The sequence below is a fragment of the Scophthalmus maximus genome, chromosome 13, assembly GCF_022379125.1.
Source record: "Scophthalmus maximus strain ysfricsl-2021 chromosome 13, ASM2237912v1, whole genome shotgun sequence".
Classification (NCBI taxonomy): Eukaryota; Metazoa; Chordata; class Actinopteri; order Pleuronectiformes; family Scophthalmidae; genus Scophthalmus; species Scophthalmus maximus.
In genome coordinates this window covers 9144625-9162988 of record NC_061527.1, presented here as the reverse complement: position 1 = coordinate 9162988, position 18364 = coordinate 9144625, and the positions used below count along the sequence as shown (strand labels likewise).

The 18364-nt window shown below is 44.7% G+C and overlaps 1 protein-coding gene across 14 annotated transcripts in view; it reads right to left on the bottom strand.

Moving 5' to 3' along the window:
• Nucleotides 1-18364, bottom strand: part of ptprsa (protein tyrosine phosphatase receptor type Sa) — a 217612-nt gene that overhangs the window by 155235 nt on the left and 44013 nt on the right. For 8 of the 14 annotated variants that reach the window (XM_035647165.2, XM_035647171.2, XM_035647169.2 and 5 more), the window contains exon 1: nucleotides 9045-9330. The exons of 1 other annotated variant lie outside the window; for it this stretch is intronic. The gene's annotated coding sequence lies outside the window, so the exon portion shown is untranslated. Of the gene's footprint in view, nucleotides 1-9044; nucleotides 9331-18364 lie in introns of those variants that run through there. 5 more of the 14 variants (XM_035647173.2, XM_035647174.2, XM_047336677.1 and 2 more) reach the window with 2 other exon arrangements.

Sequence of the window (18364 nt, the reverse complement as noted above, 5' to 3'; positions counted from 1 at the left end):
CTCACATTTAGGCTTTGTTGCTAATATTTTCATTTGGAATAACTTAAAATGTGCATGAACTGGGCATTGCAAGGAACAAACATTCAAGTATGTTTTCTGGCTCTTACCACCAGGCCCCCTGTTTATCTGAGAAACAGTATCTTCCAAGTGACTTATTTGTTGCATTTTACAACTGCATTTCGTTTTGTCAAGCAAGAGCCTCTTTCTGCTCCTTGACACCATTCGTGTTTCTGAAAGTAGTCATATATGATATATCTCTATCTGTAAAGCGCATTTCTCTTGTGGTTCCCACTTGGTGGCATTGGGCTGCAAGCATAATCACAGCAGTGCTGGCTCAATGCTTTCATTTGTGTCAACACTATCTCCCCATATGAACAGCAAATAGACAGTCTGATAAGAGCTGTGTTTATTTACCTTAAAATAAATCCATTTACTTTGCTCCCGCTCTGCTTGCTCAATTCCCTTTTCTCACCAGATAAACTAACAGGTGACCGTTTGCATTTTACACGTTATACTGGAGGGATTGTAAACAACACTTTGAGAATTTGAAGGTAGAGGGACAGTATCCAGGACACTAACACAAGATGTGTGGCTATTGGTGAACAAAACTTGCCATTGCAGAGATAAGTGAGGCTGCATGTTTACAAGACAATCCCTTAAAGGCGAGACACCCACTAAGTGTTGCTTGATTGGATCTCTGTCTTAGTATTGGCCAGAGCGACAAATCAGGTTGTTCCACCACGCATGTCATTATCAGACAGCCGTAAGAATGTCAAACTTGTTTTATACCAACTGGGACTTACCAGAAAAGACCTGGAACATTGATCCATCACGAAGCAGGGTGGAGGGTGATGAGTCTGCATATCAATGCTGTTCCTAATAATGACACCAATTCTGCAACAATTTAGTGTCCAAGGTAATCTTCCGCTATACTACAGAAACCAGATGGAAGAAATAAAAATCTCCAAAATCATTATTCTTTCATGAATTAGATCCATGAACAAAAGAGTGACAGCAGCAAAGGGGGTAGCCCCCTCTCCATCCTCTGGTAGCGCTAATCTCCCCAACCACAGCCGCTATGTTGTCATTCTTCCCCCAGCCTCCATCATATTTAAATCAGGATTATCTTCTCTGACAGTGGGACTCAACAGTTAATTAGGGATCCGGCTACTGCAGGTGCTAGAGCCTTATTGGAATTGCTGTGATGGTTTGAAATTCATCTCCTGCCCCTAAGTTATCTTGATGTCAGAATCTACAAAACCTAAAGCAACCAAACGGAACAAACTGCAAAAAAAATCTTCAACCACCCCACCCCCACCCCCACCACCAAAAAATAAATAAAAAATAAATCAGAGAAACAACAATATGTTCAACTTCTCAAAAAAATAAATGGAAACGCCAGGTTGCCCACTCTGTTTCCTGTCAGCTTGAATGCAGTGGAGAGTGCTTGTCTCCATTTGCATACAAATGTCACCTTCTATCTTCCCAGGGGGTGGGGAATGTTCTACTCTCTCCACCATGATGCGCTTGACAAACCTTTCTTCGTCGTCCGGGAGACAAGCTTGTGATGCACACTGAAAAAGTGAGAGGAAACTCAATGCATTTAGCCTCTGGTGCCTTTTCTCTGTCTTCCTTCTCGCACCACTGCTATATGTGGTAATTTCCAGACTAGAGTATATAGGCTTTGTTTCCATGCGCTGAAAGATGGGGCGGCGTGCTGTTTGAAAAGGCACTCAGGCAGCTGGAGTTGTAATTACTGACAAAGCCTTATGATTGGACTTTTCGATGAAGGGGAAATTTGGTTGCGCTAGGGGAATTATTAATACCAAATACATTTTTTCAGTGAGGATAAAATGAGATCAACACCTGAAGACGGTGTGACAATGAGCATCTTGTTGTTGAGAGAGACAATGGTGTCATCTGCATGCAAAGCAACCACTGCCGGCTCCAAGAGCCCAGCCGGGCAGTGCTGTTTATAGTCCCAGATATGCACAGGCAGCCATTTTCTGTGGGTAAGTGGCCCACATAGTGAATCCGCGCCATCCCTCATAAACCAGGACGCGTATCCCCTGATGCATAGGGATGAACAATCAGCCTGACAGGCAGGTAGTTACTCCTTCTTAACCCCGGCTTGTGCTGAGTGATGCAACACAACAGCAGGCCCCCTCCCATTTCTCCTGCTCCTCCTCCCCTGCTTCTCTTTCCTAGTCTCCTCTCCTGTACCCTTCCTCACTGTCTTCTCATCTCTCTTTCTCCTAAGCCTCCTGTTCATCGCACACTCCCTCGCTTCATTATTCCCTTTTCCTTTCTGTTGCCCCTCCTTTCTCTACTCCTATTCACTGGCTCCCTCTCTTTCTTACTCTCTATATTTTTCCTACCCAGAGGCCCGTGTTTCTTTGCTTGCATTACACACAATTACTTCCATCCATCAATTATCTGCCTACTCCTCCTTAGCTTTCCTACTTCCCCTTTCTTTACCCTGTGACAACAACCCCCACTATCCAGCATACACGTTTCTTTGCGACCCCCATTTCTCACCTCCCAGCCCTCAGGGCAGCTAAATGTACCTCCCCACACTCTTTTCCTCCTTCACCTTCTCGTCCTTTCTTTCGCTTCCCCCTCCTGTTGCCCCCCGTACCAGATGTCCCTGAAGTTTGGGTGAGCATGTGTGAAGAGGGCAGGAACAAAAGCACAGGGTGGTGGGTTGGGGGAAAGCGGGTGTGCGGGCTGTGGGGAGGGGGTCATCAGAATCGACCAAGCCATCTTGCCCTGGGCTTTCTGTTTGCGAACAATAAGCACCATCGGATTAACAGCTTTCAGCCCACACATACACACACACAAAACCACTCACCTCTCTTAGAACCTTGAGGAAAAGCCCAAGTTCAGTGTGAATTACTCAGAACTGGTTTTTGGACTGGTGTCTATGACCCATCTCTCTCTGCTAATGCGTGAAATTACTACCATGTTCATCTACTTCACAGTGACAGCTCTCAATAGTTGTTTTAATTCGTGGACACATTCAGCCTTTTCAATCGTACATTCATCTTTTCTTCATAGGGCGGACGCTGGAGCAGGATTCTAAATCCAAAATTTGATGTTATTTTCATACAGTGAGTTGGAAAGATGCCAACCACGAAAAAGCTCTGAAATGAGAGGAAGGGGCACAATCAGAAATAAATCAATCTTCTACATTGTAGACCAATCACTGGAGAGGGTATAAAGGGTTGGCTACGTTGCTCGGGGGAACTTAAACAAAACACATTTCTGCTGATGGACAGATCGGCGGATGACCTTCCTCACCAGTCAGCTGTCACACACTTAATTTAGGAAAAGTGTTCAAACATTTATCGCCCCATGAGTCTCTAGGCCCAAATGATATGCACACACAGAGATGTTTTTGGAAACTATTCCACTCGACCGCATCCTGCTCCACAAATACACACTTCATACAGATGGCTCAACAGGCTGGTGTGGGCCAATCTAACGGCCTGCATGAGCAGAGTTTAAATGAGCTAACTGCAACCTGTTCAAACCCTTCAGGCGTGAGAATGAGGCCCCTCCCCACCAGCTCCCCATTTCCCCCGCTACCACGTGTCCACAACCTCACAAGGGTCAAACTGCCGGGGCGCAAGGCTGCCCTTCCTGCCAGACTTAGTTTGCAAAGAGTAGGAGGAGGCAGACGCCCCAAGGGGAACCTCTGTGCATCAATCTGGGGGAGGCCAGCTGGTAATCACACTTAACATAGGAGTAGCCCAACACGAGCATCAGGAGACGCCCAGACAGCGAGACAGGACCAGACACACCCATTTGATGCTTGTACTAGACTGGGTGTTAATTACTTCTCACCATGTAACACCAGTTCACATTAACTCTATAACCATAAAGAGGATGGGATCAGGGCCAGGGGGAAATGAGAGTGAACGCACGTTTGTGTGAATACTGAGTGTATCGTACGGTTTCCTCTCTGGCTTTAACAAGCTGTGCACCATGTTTGTTCAAGTGTGCTTTATCTTTGAGGGAGGTAGACCAGAGTGAATGAGGGAGTAGCAGGCATCGACAGAGTGTCTACTCCTGCTCGTCGTCAAAAGCAGATTACTGTCACTTCATCAGAAGGAGCTGGAGCGAATCCCTTTTGTAAAACCTGAAAGTACCAAGGGATTGGGCAGGAGGCAGGCGAGGTGACAGTGTGTTGACGTACTATTCCCCAAGGATTTATCAGATAGTCTGGCAGGGATTTGTGTGTTTATGTGTACGAGAGGCTATCTACACACAATAACTCCATTACTTCAAATTCTACATTTATAACTCCTTTTTTTCCATTTGGCACATCTTGGTGATGCAGGGGGGGGGGGGGGACATGGAACACAAATATAGTCATGATGTCTAATTCACCAACTTCACATAATCTAATCTGGATCACAGCATCTGCGTGTGACAAAATGTCTTAGGTTAGGTTTGATGAGTGTGGCTCACGTTAGCAGTATGTTGCAAGCTGGCAATATATAGTATGTTACTCACTTTCCAAAAAACAATCAAAACCATCACTGTGTCATGTAGACTAATAGGATAGACTACTGCACATGTGCAGTGCAGTGTCTGGCTGAAAGAAATTCCAGTCATGCAGGTATGCCGACATTTCATTATTCATGTCGGCCAACTTTGGCACAACAAGCAACGATCAATATCCTATTCTATTAGGAGATAACTAGAAGAAAATAAGACTTTTCCAAACATATGTATGAAGAATGCTAAATATTGTTATCAACACAATCCCAGAAAATATCTAGATCTGATCTCTTCTCAACATGTTTATGTATATGTTGTTTGGAGCAATGAGCATTCTGAGTTCAGGGCAGATGGTGTGTAAATAAGACTTTTGGGTGCTGCCTGGAGGGTCATGGCCATTTCTCACCACCAACAAGGTCTGCCATGGATAGAACTACCAATTTTATTCCCAAGGCAATCAGCAGGGGTGTCCGAGTGAGTGGTCAATAATTCCTCTGCCAGTCCCAAGTCTCACGTTTCTCCCCTTACGGCCATGATGAGATGTGGGTCCATGGAGTGAAAATAACACACCAGGCTCCGGAAGTTTAACCTTGACAACGTTTTAAATTGTAGTGACTACAATCTTCAGGTTTTATTCATTAACTGGTGGCTATTTCTGTCTTGACAAATTGTGCTACCACTGGTGTAAATGTTCTGACATTTGTGTCCAAACTGTCAACATGGGAGGCCTTAGTGATTTGTAAAGCATGTGATGGATAGTAACGCATTTGCCAATAGGTCAAACTCCCCCAAAAAATACTTTTCTCCTCCACTATTATTTACTTGATTTGTCTAATTTGCAGTCATCGTGTGTAGAAGAAAGTGTTGTATTCTGAAGGAGAAACCCAGAAAAAAATGTTGCACAGGAAGACAAAGACAGTGTTTCTGGGTAATTCCAGCTTGTTGAGGCTTGCACGGGCGAAGGCACAAAGCCGAATTCAAAAAAACACAACGTTATGTGCTGTATCTGTAATCTCATGCACCAACAAAAAAGAAAAAGCATCAACATGATACATTTTTACAAATGCAAGATGTAAAAGCTAAGTTGATTTGCCAAACTCATTGTCGATGTTTGGGGCTCATCCTCACAAATTCTAAAGTTATTCCAGACTTTTTCAACATTTTGCTAACAAAAACAAAGTATTCGATTTTGGATTCATATGGTCCAAGCTTTGAGGCATTTACGTTGAGCCTACTCTCAAGGCTGTTATGTGCATGCTCTTTTATCCGTGTACAAACTGTTGGTCATTCTATGACGTTAACATGTAGATTTCAATGAGTGTTTGCCTGGTTAAATGGCAATGAAAGGAAATGTGAATGACAAGGGACGGCTAATCCACAAATCAAAGCGGAGAGGAGGGACACTTTGCTAGACACACTCTGTCTCCTGTTTGGAATCAGACTAATTGCACCTCGTGTCGCTGTAAGAGGGCAGATTTAGCACTCAGAGCAAATTAAAATGAATAAACACAATTAGCCGTGAGTGCAACAGTGCCTCCGTACAGTGCACATTTCTCTCTTTCTCTCTGCGAGTCACAGTCACAGAGCAGCTGTCATTAACTGTGTTGCGTCTGATGTGACTAATTGCAAGACACTTGATGCTTTACCAAAATGCTGCTAATTTGGATTTGAATAAAAATGAACATGGGGCACACGGTGGTAAAAAGAGAATACGTGCGTGCTGTAGGCCTAAAAGCTTTGAACAAAGGACCATGTGCATATAAATGCAGTAAATGCTTTTGCTGATTAATGCTTTGGTCTCATTGTGAGTTAAACATTTTAAACCCTTTCATTGGACCATGGCATTAATTAAAGTAGAAAAAGAGGGAAAGTAATGGAAGAGTTACGTCATTTACTGCTTCATCATCCAATGTATCTGTGTGTGTGTGTGTGTGTGTTTCATTCGAGTAAGCATATGTGTGACTTTTGCAAATGGCAGAGATCTGATTTTGACAGTTGAGAATGTTTTGCTGGTTGTCAGTTTCACTGCAGCATCTGGGAAGTGTCCAGTAGGACAAAGCTCTTAAAGAATCAAGAGCTCTGCTTGCTTTGCCTCTGTAAAATCTATTATCGCCAAATGGCCCAAGCTGGTTGTAAGTCAAACTGTCAAAAATGCACTTCATGTGAAGAACTCCACAAGCACAGAAACTACATATAAAAGTAAGAAAGACTTAAAGGGAAATACATGAAGTCTTATGGCAGTTGCAGGCGGCCTGTCAGGCCTGTGGCTACCTGGAATCGCCCTCTCGCCTCCACTTTGATCCCGTCAAAAGTGGCGAGTGTACACTCTGCTGTTCGGGTAGGGCCAAAAGAAAAGAAAAACAGCTCAGAAAGTAATCATTGTGAAGGAAATGAATTTCAAAACCCTGCGGAGGACACTTCTCAGAAACCTCTGCATCATATCCGGGGCACGATTCAATTAGCTTTTCCTCCAAGTGTAGGAGAAGGAGCTCCGGGGAGAAATCAAAAGTTTTGTCCACTACAAGGAGTTTTTTAAAGTTGTAATGCCACCCTCCTCATTACAACTGCTCACAAGCTCGCCACTCACAAATCTATCGATCTATGATTTCTACAGGCTAAAACATAAATAAATGAATAAGTAAAATTAAATTAGACTGCACCTCGCTGATGCTGCTGTGGTCACTCCAAGCCGACTATGCCCGGCAAGCTTATCCCTGGCAGTTTCATTGCCTTGTGTCTATTCGCCCCGTCGCGTGACAGTGATCAGGGGTGATAAATTGTTCAATTAAAGCCAGATTAAGAATCCAGGACACACTTTGACGCGCGGCCTCCTGGTATACGTGCTGTCCAATTAGTCTGAAGGACAACACTCCTTCTTGCTTCTGACAATCAGCATGTGACTTTCATCATAAGACAAATGAGTTTATTCATACCACCCGGCAGGCCGATTGAATACTGCAACACAAGACCGATGAGCTGCAGTTGCAAAATAGGCAAAACCTGATTTTTCAATTTACAAACACTGTAGAACAATTGCACTCGGTAGAATCCCTATCGCTTATCCAGTAACGGCAGAAGAGAATAGAGAATACATATTTGTTCTGTACCAAATTGGGGGGCGGGAAAAATCAGCAAGATGTGAAACATGCACGAAATATGCAGCAAATACCATTAACTATTAATTATACTGTTAACTATAACTGCCGTTTCCTTGTCCTTCAACCCAAAGCCTCATTGCAATAAAAACATCTTCCAGCTTCTATGCTACTCCTCTGTGCCCGACTCTGACCTCTGAACTCTCATTACATTTCAAGATATATATATACGTTTTAGGTTGTTTTTTATGAACAGAAAACAACGGTACACAACGGTACACACCAACAACAGTGTTTGAAGTCGTCTGTTCAGCAACCCCCTGTAAATGAAATGCATTTACTAATCTTTTTTTGGCTCGCAGTTGCTGTTTGGGGGGGATGAGGAGGAGGAGGATGAGGAGGAGGGGGGAGGGGTGGCGGTGCGTGGTTGCCTGGGGAAGGCCTTAAATGTTCTGATAAAACTGAGATCCATTGCAATTCAAATTGGACTCACTTGGCATACAGTGTAGCTTGCCTCAACAAAGAAAAAGAAAAAAAGGGGGGGGGGGGGGGAGAAAACAGCAGAACCATGGCCTGGAGCTGTGTTCTCCAACTCGATCACACAACATTGACTTCCTCAGGCACAAGAATATAACCTTAAATAAAAAGAAGTGCAACAAGATTAAAATGATATTGTACAAACATCCGGAAACTAACACAGGAACTCTTTGGTGTGGATGACAAAAGAACTTCTTCGGTCAATCACAGGAATCTCATCGCAGCACTTATGGTGCAGGCGCATTTCATTCAAAACTGCTGTGGGTAAACATAAAGGATGTGGAAGACAATATATGACAGTGGTTTTCTTCCTCCTGTTCACCGGTGATCGGGTGTTTAATAGATGGGCCTATCTTTTAAAATCAAGGGGTCCTCGTTATGGTGACGATAATGATTATAATGATAATTATTCTTTTTTTTTTTAAACAGCAGAATGTGCAGCACTCAAGTGTTTCTAAAAAACTGCTGTTTTCAAACGCAAAATGGATTGATGAAGATGAAGGAACCATCTGAGTCGGATGGAGGTTCTGTGTGTTGTGAAACGAGCTGGACATCTCCCTCCGCACTAAATCACTGCACTCTTCATTCCGCGAAGTCGAAGACGGGTCCCAACGACATCCCACAACAGAAAAAACAGCAACACCTTGTCTTTCCCTTCTTTCCCTTTTCTTGTTTCCGTATCTCCCCCACGATCACACGGAGGTCTGGCGGATGAAACCCTGGCGGATGAAACGGTCCAACTTCACACGAGAGATGAAAAAGAGGTGGTGGGGGGTTCTTTCTTTCTCCCCCTCTATTCGAACTTTACTTTTTTTCTTCCTGCCTTTCACGCGCACACCTTGAGCGAAACCAAGAGTTTAAAAGTGAAAAGAAAAGAAAAGAAAAGAAAAAGTTGCAAGCACTTACTTCAATGGCGAAGGAAAGTCTTTCCTGAGACTGTACCCCCTGGTCGGTTTACGAGAGGGGGGGGGGCAGCTTTTAAAATCCGTATTCTCTGCGGGAGAGCATTCGTATTCCCTCGGAAATGAAGAAGAAGAAAACACGAGCTGCCTCGAATCCCCGACAGGAGCGAGGACCGCTAGATTCCACTTTCTCTGGCGGCGGAGCAGTCACTTGTTAACGGGGGGAGCGAGTGGAGAATACCCCTCTATTATCTATCCCCCGTGCGTTTGTATTCCTTCCCCCCCCCCCCCCCCCCCCCCCCCCCCCCACGATCACACGCTCCGAGGCAGGAGCTGCTCACAGAAAGGGGGAAAAAAACCCAAATGCCCTATAATAATATAATAATAATAATAATCCGTGCGCGTGCGCCGCGCGCGGATCTCCGAGCGTGTTTCTCTGTGCCGGGGCCGCTCGTTATCTCCGCGTCCCAGGTTCCACGATTCCTTTCTTCCCCAAATCCACCTCGTACGGACTGTGGGAGGGGGGGGGCGGGTGGGGAGAGAGGAGTCAAATACCCCCCCTTTCTCCCTCCCCTCTATGGCAGGGAAGAAGAAGAAGAAGAAGAAACAAAAAAAAAAAAAGGAAAAGACGGAGCCCTGTGCTGCGTTCAATGCCGCCTCGTAAACTTCGTCGCTTGACTTCTCCCTGAATCGTAAATCCTCGCGCTTGGTGCGTTCAAGTGACGCTCGGTCGGAAATCGCAGCAAGATGTGGCCCCGCAGCGAGACGCGTTACCGAGGCAGAGCTTGACTTTTACAAATCTGTGCTGCGTTTACAGAGAGAACAGGACACGAGGCACGACGAGGGGACCCTGTGAGAGTTCACTGCCAAATTGTGAAGGGTATTTTACTATGTCCCTCTTTCTTATTATTTAAATCACAAGACTAACCTGTTTTTTTCAGATACAAAACATTATGATCATGAATAAAATAGTGAAATGTATAGTCTCATTGGTATTAGTTAGGCTACCCCTATTAATACCAAGCAGTTGTTTTAAAAACAAAACTTGCAATGGCCTGATCAAAACCTGCCTATTTCCTTATCTAAAAAAGAAAGAAAATTGCTTACCAACTTCCGAAAATACTTAAATTGGTAACAGACAAATTAATTAAGTTTGTTCAACGTAAAGTTATCGATTGTGTTATCTTGTCAACTTAACTTTATTAATTGTGTGCAATTAAAGTATTTATTTTTTAAGTGGGTACACAACTTTCTTATCTCAGTTCGGAAAAAAGAACTTTGGATATATTTATCATGTTAGACTTTAGATTTTGGCAATTGACTCCCCTGCATTTGATGATACATGTCATCCAAAAAAGCATATCCATCGATAAAAAATAGATATGATAGATATTTAATGAAATACAAAACTGTAACAAACAGGAATTGATTGTGTGTGACGTGAACGGAAGCTGGGAAGTCCTAATCATTTAATGAATAATTAGCTATTTTCAGTGGCCACTCTTTACAGTAATGAACATGTCCCGTGTGTCCGTTCTTTTCATTTACATTTAAAAACAAACCCATTTGGCATTAATTGTTTAAATTTCAGTGATATTCAACATAACCTTTGGAAAACAACTTCTTAGGACAACAGGGGGAAAAAAAAGGATGAACAACTTTTTGTGCAAGTCTTCACTCTTCACCCTACCCTCATTCACTTTGCTGTACAAGTGAGGAGGGATGTGAGCATGGTGTCAGCCAATCACATCGCCTTGGAGTTGAAACGGCTGTGCTGATTGGCCGGTAGGATTTGAATCTGAGCAGAGGCAGCTGGTGTCCACTTTCCCCAGCAGGGAGGAAAGGCTGACTGTTGACACATCAATCAACAGACCCACAGTCAGTCACCACCGGCCAGCAGGCCGCCACATGTTATTACACCTTTGGTTGAGGCTCTTTAGGGCTACTTTTCTTTGAGATTATATTCTAATCCAAAAATCCACTCAGGCTCAGAAAGTAGTAGGAGTTATACTGAGCGAGTCCGGGATCTACAAGCCACTGTAGCATCTAAACGGAAAAATAAACTTGGTGCTGGGATGAAAAATGCCAGTAGCTGGCGATGTCAAAACACCTTCCTGGGGCATTTAGATGGAAAACTGAAGAAAATAAGATTGAACACAGGGCATCAAATGAAAGGCCTCTCCTGCCCAGTAGAAGAAAAAAGAGCAGCAATATATCCTGTTTGAACTTTTCAAGGTATGCAGGCAATAATGGAGGAGAACAGGCCCTCTTTTTTATTTTTTGAGAAAAGACCCATCTTTGCCGTGTTGGCAGAAAGCCACGCTGAGCCACAAGCAATCCTCCACTGCCCTCTCTCTGCTCTTTGTTTAAAACCCAGCATGACATGTGACACACCATAAAGAGGTGTAAGGTGTGAGCGTGTGTCTGCAAGGTGAGGTGGGTTGGGGGGCGGGGAGGGGGTCTAATCAGTTTAACTGGCGAGTACAAACAAAACAAACATGCGTTTATGCTACGCAGATTTCTCCCTCGGTCTCTTGTTCACACTACAGCCCCTCATTTAATCAGGCTGGTATTTCTCAGCGGCCGCCCAGAGAGATCTCTCTCCTCCATTCCCCCGGTGGCTGGAGCCTTAACATGGTAAATTTCACTCGGGGTAGGGAAATGTGCCCAGTGGCCGAGGCCGGTGCTTTGGAAGGATAAAATGAGCACTTACCGCCTGACATGTGCAATCCATAACGGAATAATGAGACTCCTCCACACCAGGAGCTCTCCTCCCCCAGCTCCCCCCTCTCCACTTTTTTTTTTTGTTTTCCTTGTGAGTGTTCATAAATGCCATGTAAATCCAGGGAGCGGAAGATGTGGCGAGCACTTGAGGGAGCGCGTTTAATCGCCAGCGTCTTGTTACCGAATCGCGTAACAGCATGTACTGTGTGAAGATGCTCCAACCGACCAGTGAACCATGGTTCTACATATACTGGATCCTGGCCTTCTGTCAACTTGTGGGTGACGCTCGTCATCGCTATGTCTGCCTATCAGTGCTGTCCAACAGAAAACACTAGCATGCGAGAGAGAGAAAAACATTTTTAGGGAGCTAGTGTTTCTCACATTAGACAGAAGTGTCACTACATTTTTGTAAAAAGATTTTTCCCTTCACCAGGAAAGTAATGTTTTCTTTTAGATTATGCAAAATCTAAAAGAAAACAGTGGCCTGTGTCCCATCCTTGAGGAAGGATGGGACACAGGCCAAGAAAGAACCCGTACAAATTTGGCAAATTCCGCCACCATTAACAGGTGAGTAAATAGTATTCAGTGTGAAAAAAGAGGTGAGTGAATTACTCTGGGCCACTTTTGCCTCCAATCACTGCTTTTACATTCACAGTAGCAGAGAGCACTTGGCTCAAAGGCCAACAAAGGAGCAGAACGGTACAAACTTGTCATCACTGCAAAGTTCAGCTTGACCACATTTGCACAAATATTGTCGCTTCTTCCTTGCTCCCTGCCCTTTTTAAAAATAAATCCATGTAAGATGGTAAAAAAAAAAAGGAAAGAAGAGTGTAACGTCTTTTCTTATTGTCTTCCTGCTCCCCTTCCTTTCATCTATGTCACCCCGAGGGGCTGAGGCACAATCACCAACGATCGTGGAGGGCCATCGTTCACTGTGTCCCTGGAGGCGACAGCCCACTTACTGCCAGCTCGCGCTCAAATGGAGGACATTTCATCACTCCACCGAAAACACAATTAAACAGACGCGAACGCGGCCGTTGGCGGCAGGCGGCGGCCCTCGAGAGCCAACGCCCCCCACCCCCCCACCCCAAACCCCGTCGCGAGTTTAGTTACTGAGTCTGCCTCACCCTCACGGATATTTACTCTCCCTGTGATTGAGCGTTTGTCAGCCAGCTTGGGAAGTGCCATGTGGTGTCTTAGTGCAAACGAGACCCATGGAAGAAAGTAGACCAGCGCGCCACCATCTTCTCTCTGGGAGACAGTCGCTGCCCTTGGTGGATATGTAGTTTCAACAGTTTGCTGAGAAGTGACTGTGGTTCAAATCTTTTTTGTTCTTTTCTTCTTCCCTCCGATGATATGCTGGGGTTTGCAGTGATGGGTGGTTTACCTTACACACACAGAGATACTGTCCACACACAAACATAGACACACACACACACACACACACACACTCAGCAAACAGGAACATAGGCAGACTGACGGCTATTAGAGTGCAACGACGCTCCCTCTTATCTCCCACCGCGATAGAGATCTACAAAGAGCTTGAGAGAGATTATGAATTCATTACCTTGATACACAAGTGAGCACGGCAACAGACAGGAGTCTGGGAATGGAGACGGGAGCCTGCTGGGTGTACCACTGGGAGGGGCAGGGATGGGAATGCATTGAATTACATGCTGCTGATAGTGAATTACATCTCTCGCTGCATTTTATTTCTGAATTTTTGAGCTCTTCAGATACCAGATCTTGCACACGGTGCATTTCTCTGTAAAAGACATGCATATACACTGACTGAGGTTTTTATTAGGAGCAGCATACTATTACTGATTAGGACCCCTTTTGCTTTCAAAATGGTCCCAGTTATTCATGGCATGGATTCCAAAAGACGTTGAAAACAATCCAGAGAGATTCTGGACACGTTTGCGTCTTCCAGCAGGTTTGTCAGTCAGCTGCACATCCATGCTGCCAATCTCCTGATCTCTCAGCGATGTTCTACTGGATTCACATCTGGTAAGAGAGGCCACTAGAAGTCCAAAACCTCATTGTCACATATGCATGAAACCAGTTTGTGAAATTCCGGCCATGAAGAGATGCACGTGGTCTGCAACAATGCTTAGGCTGTGGTGTTACAGTGACAATCAATTGGTGTTAAGAAGCTAAAGAAAATATTCCACAAAACAATACACCACAACTGTTAACATAAGGCCGATTGGGTCTATGGATTCATGCTGTCGATTCCAAATTCTGACCTAACAATCTGAATAAAATGCAGAATCATCAGACCTGGCTATGTTTTATTCGACTCGTCCAATTTTTTTTGAACCAGTGCAGCGTCAGATTTCTGTTCTTGGCCGACAGGAGTGGAAGTCAATGAGATTGTGTGCCGCTGTAGCTCACCCTTCCTCCTCTGAGACGCTTTTGTCCAGCTGTAGAGTACGAGAGTGTTTATCTGAGATACTGTAGCCTTTCTGTCGGCTCCGACCCCGTCTGGCCATCATCTGCTGACCTCTCTCATCAACAAGGCATTTCTGTCCGGTGAACTGCTGCTCACTGGAAGGTTTTTGTCTTTCACACCATTTCTGAGTGAACACTGGAGACTGCTGTGTGTGTGTGTGTGTGTGTGTGTGTGTGTGTGTGTGTGTGTGTGTGTGTGTGTGTGTGTGTGTGTGTGTGTGAAACTCCACGGAGATTAGCAGTTTGAGAAAAATTCAAACCAGCCCATCTGGCACCGACAATCATGCCACTGTCTAAGTCACTGAGATCACATTTTCCTCCAGCGCACGATTGGCTGATTGAATAATTGCACGGATAAGCAGTTGTGCAGGTGTTCCCCGAATAAGTGCTACGCTGAGCGTACGCGCTTCATGACTCAGAGATCCTGCGGTCCGCTGTCTTGCTAAAACGTCAGTTCAGTGCAAAAAGACATGTGGCCAAGTTGCAAGGTAAAAATCTAAACCCTCTAACAATAGTACAACTGGAGCAACAGTTTTCTTTGCAGCTCAATACTGACATTTACTAAGAATGTTTCTTATATCACGCAATTTCTTCCATTTCCTCAACTACTTCATAGTTGTTATTATTGAGAAAAGCAGTGCCGTGTTCATTTTGTGAATCTGACCACTTTGTATGCTTCTCACTTGAACAGAGACTGTTTACATTTTAAAATGAAAAACCGTCGTATGTCCTAACTTTGTGATAAGATTACATGTCCTTTGTGGAGAAGAAATCAGTCAAACTAATAAATGATACAGTGACATTTGTTAGCACAAATCATTGGGGTCAGTATGACCATCTCGAGGGTCCGTCCTCTTACCAAACACACCCCACTGCCTCTCTTTCAACTCTTATGCATGTCTTTTAACCTGACCACTCTCAATATGGCTTTCTCTGTCTCTGAGAGCGTCTTCCCTCCAGCCCCGTTGAACCTAGCTGACATTTGGAGGCAGGTGCAGCTAAATAAATCTCAGAATTTCAGAACAGAGGGAGGACAAAGAATGGCGGAGGAGGGGGCTTTTTGTATTGCCGTGTGTTTTTTTTTAACTGTGTGCCTCGTGAATCCTGTTAAACTTGCAGTTGCACCGTAAGTTGGCATTACCGGACTGAGCAGACGGTCAGTTTAATTGTGAATGTTGTAAACTAGAGAGAGTTTCATATGTTCTTCACTGGTGTGTATCCTGTGCAGGGTTTTATTACACATTTCATATTTAATAGTCATGTCAATGCATGACGCTGGTGTGCCTCCATGACGACAGCTTTAATTTTGCTTTAATTTATCCATTTGATTCGATGCATTCATATATTTCTGTGCATCTCGACCTTTGAATTGTTAATAGGTGTACAGTTTACTTAAATTTGTAAATGTAATTAAGAAAAGCGTTTTTATGTCCCGATACAGCACACAGAATCACTGATGTAAAAATCTAACTACTGGTAACTGCGATCTAAAAGTCTTATTGCCTTATTATGTTCAATGTTTTCTATGCTGGCTCATTTTAGTGTAGTAATAAACAGTTTTATCGATGCATAATTATGTGTAATGGCATTGCACCATATAAATCCATCTTTCAGTAAAGTTAGAAAACAAATCTTCCATTATTAAGAGGCCTGACTGAATCCACAGAGCGCATGTTTTATGTCGACGGGGCGTTTTTTTATCCAGCAGTATATCATGACTTTGTGTACATGCTGTGTGTACGTGGAGTGTCCCGTGAATATGCCTTTTGTACGTACATGTGCCTTTGAGTGATTTCTAATGTGCTGCGTGTGCACATGCGCGCCTTTTACTCTGTTTACGTTCTAGCACGTGCCTTTCAATGTGTGTCATTGTACGCGGTGTACTATGTGTGTGTGTGCATTTGAGCGCCTTTTATGCTTTTGGGTCAGCGTGCGCGTGGTGCCGTGCGCAGATCTGAACGTGCCTTGCAGCGCGCGCGCGCGTGTCTGCGTGGCGTGAATATGTGTGCACGTGCCTCTCTACACTGCGGAGAGGCCTGTGAGGCCACAGAGGCCAGGAGTGATGAGTGATGCCAGAGGTGGTTCTCTACCAACCTCTCTGCTGGCTTGCTGGCCCACTAATGGCCTCCTCGGCGAGTTGGCTGACTGACTTGCTGGCTCTCAGTGGAGCCTGTCTTCCTTATTTGGTAGCAAAGGGAGGGGGCGGTGGTGGCGGCGGCAGAGTGGATGGGGGCGGGGGGCGCAGCGGCGCTCTGTTTACATGCAGGGTCGGGAGGTCAGCGCACCAGAGTGCCATGGAGCAAACACAGATCACTTAAAGACAGTGAGAGAGCAAGCGAGTCGTGGTTTCACGGCCGTCAACTGGATGGATCGGGCAGATTCACCGTGAGAGAGTGTGTGAGACAGAGCGAGGGTGTGAGAGAGAAGGGTTGAAAACAGTACACACTTTGGTGAAGCCTTATAGAGACTACAGGTAATTTCTACACACGCGTTGCCCACTGTTCTCTCTTTACCCGCTCTTGCTCTCAGGCCCTGGACAGTTGAGGATAGTCGGTAAAAAGGAAATTAAACGCAACCATCCTTATAGTTTTGCTCTTGTCCGCTTGACTGCCTACATGCCTACCCGCCTGCCTGCGTTCCCCGGGCAATGTTTATGCTGTGCCCTGCCCAGGACAGAATAGATTCGCCCACACAGCACTGTGCTCTCAACCAGAACCTAAGTAGGTCTGGCAAGCCCGAGCCACAGTCCTATTCACTCTCACTCCTCTGGATTAGGCACTACGGCCTGGGGCAACAGGCAGCAATGACTGCATTAATAGACCTAAGATAGCATCTCTCCATCCCACCGTAAAATATATATATATCCAAGTGTTTTATATTAGGACAAATCAGCAGGTTGGACATTTCCATCGATCAGCTTTGCAAACTTTTGGAAGAAGTAAAGTGGTGAAGTTTGGAGTGTTTGTAAGGTCGACCTCAGTCCCCCGGTTGGTATGAAATAGAGTTAAGATGAGTTCAAACTCAGTGCAACAGGTTGTCGGAGTTGATGGTTGAGCTGCACTGAACGAGCGCTGGGGGAAATTAAGCTTGGATGATCCCCAAGTAATAAAGAAACAAAAAGAAGAAGTCTTGTCATTATAATACAAAACAAACAAAAAAACAAACGAATAATGGGACCAATGGAATGCATCGCACTGCAAAAAGCTTTTCCACCGTCACTGTGAGAAAAGTGTAATAAGCCGAGTGCCTTTCATTCCCAAATGCCATGAAATTTCACATGTTGGCATAATGAAAGTCATTACTCCCTGACTTCAGGTCAATTTATATTTCTTTAAAATGCCACGACAAAAAACTGGAGCGGGTATAATTGAATAATGCTAATTGATTGCTGTGTTTTTGTCTCTCTCTTTATGATGTATATTAGTTTTTGCTCGAGCAGTGTGCTGTGAACGCACCGCCGTGGGGTGGTGGCAGCTTGCAGGGCACATTATCCAGCCTGTCAGACTCCCAGTGCCATGTTATGGATAACACCACTCTGCGAGAGCACATTGCCTCTTGACGCCAGCTGTAAAGATTAACAGAGCTTTGTTTAATTGTGCTGCTAACATCCTAGGAGCCACTTAAGAGCTACTGCACTCTTTTCTTCAGGAATTGTCTTTAAAGCTCAGCCAACAGTTTTGTGCCGCCTGTTCTTTCAAGGTGCAAAGGCCTCGGGGGATTTGGCCAATTCAGGTACGCTCAGAGAACCCCACCGCTCACTGCAGAAGCAGGCTCCCGCAGCAGCAACACGAGTGAGGCACTGCACCAACAGGTTACCATCGAATTGAAATATCAAAAGATACAATTTCATCACAAAGAGCAGACCAACAACACAACAATAAAGGAATAAAGAGTTTTCAAGATCCACTTACGGAAAATGCATAACGTTAGGCCCCGTAGAAGCCAAGTTTCCACCTTAACTCAATCAGACTGCAGAGGGTCTGCAACAAACAAAAAAGTGACTAATTGAACAAACTGATTTCAATTGCCATCCTTGGACCACATCCATACCAATACGTTTTTGTTTCGGGTGCCAGTGTAATCAGGAAGCTGATTGACCACTATGCAGTTTGTCACTTAACTACGGAAAATACTATGAGAAAAAGC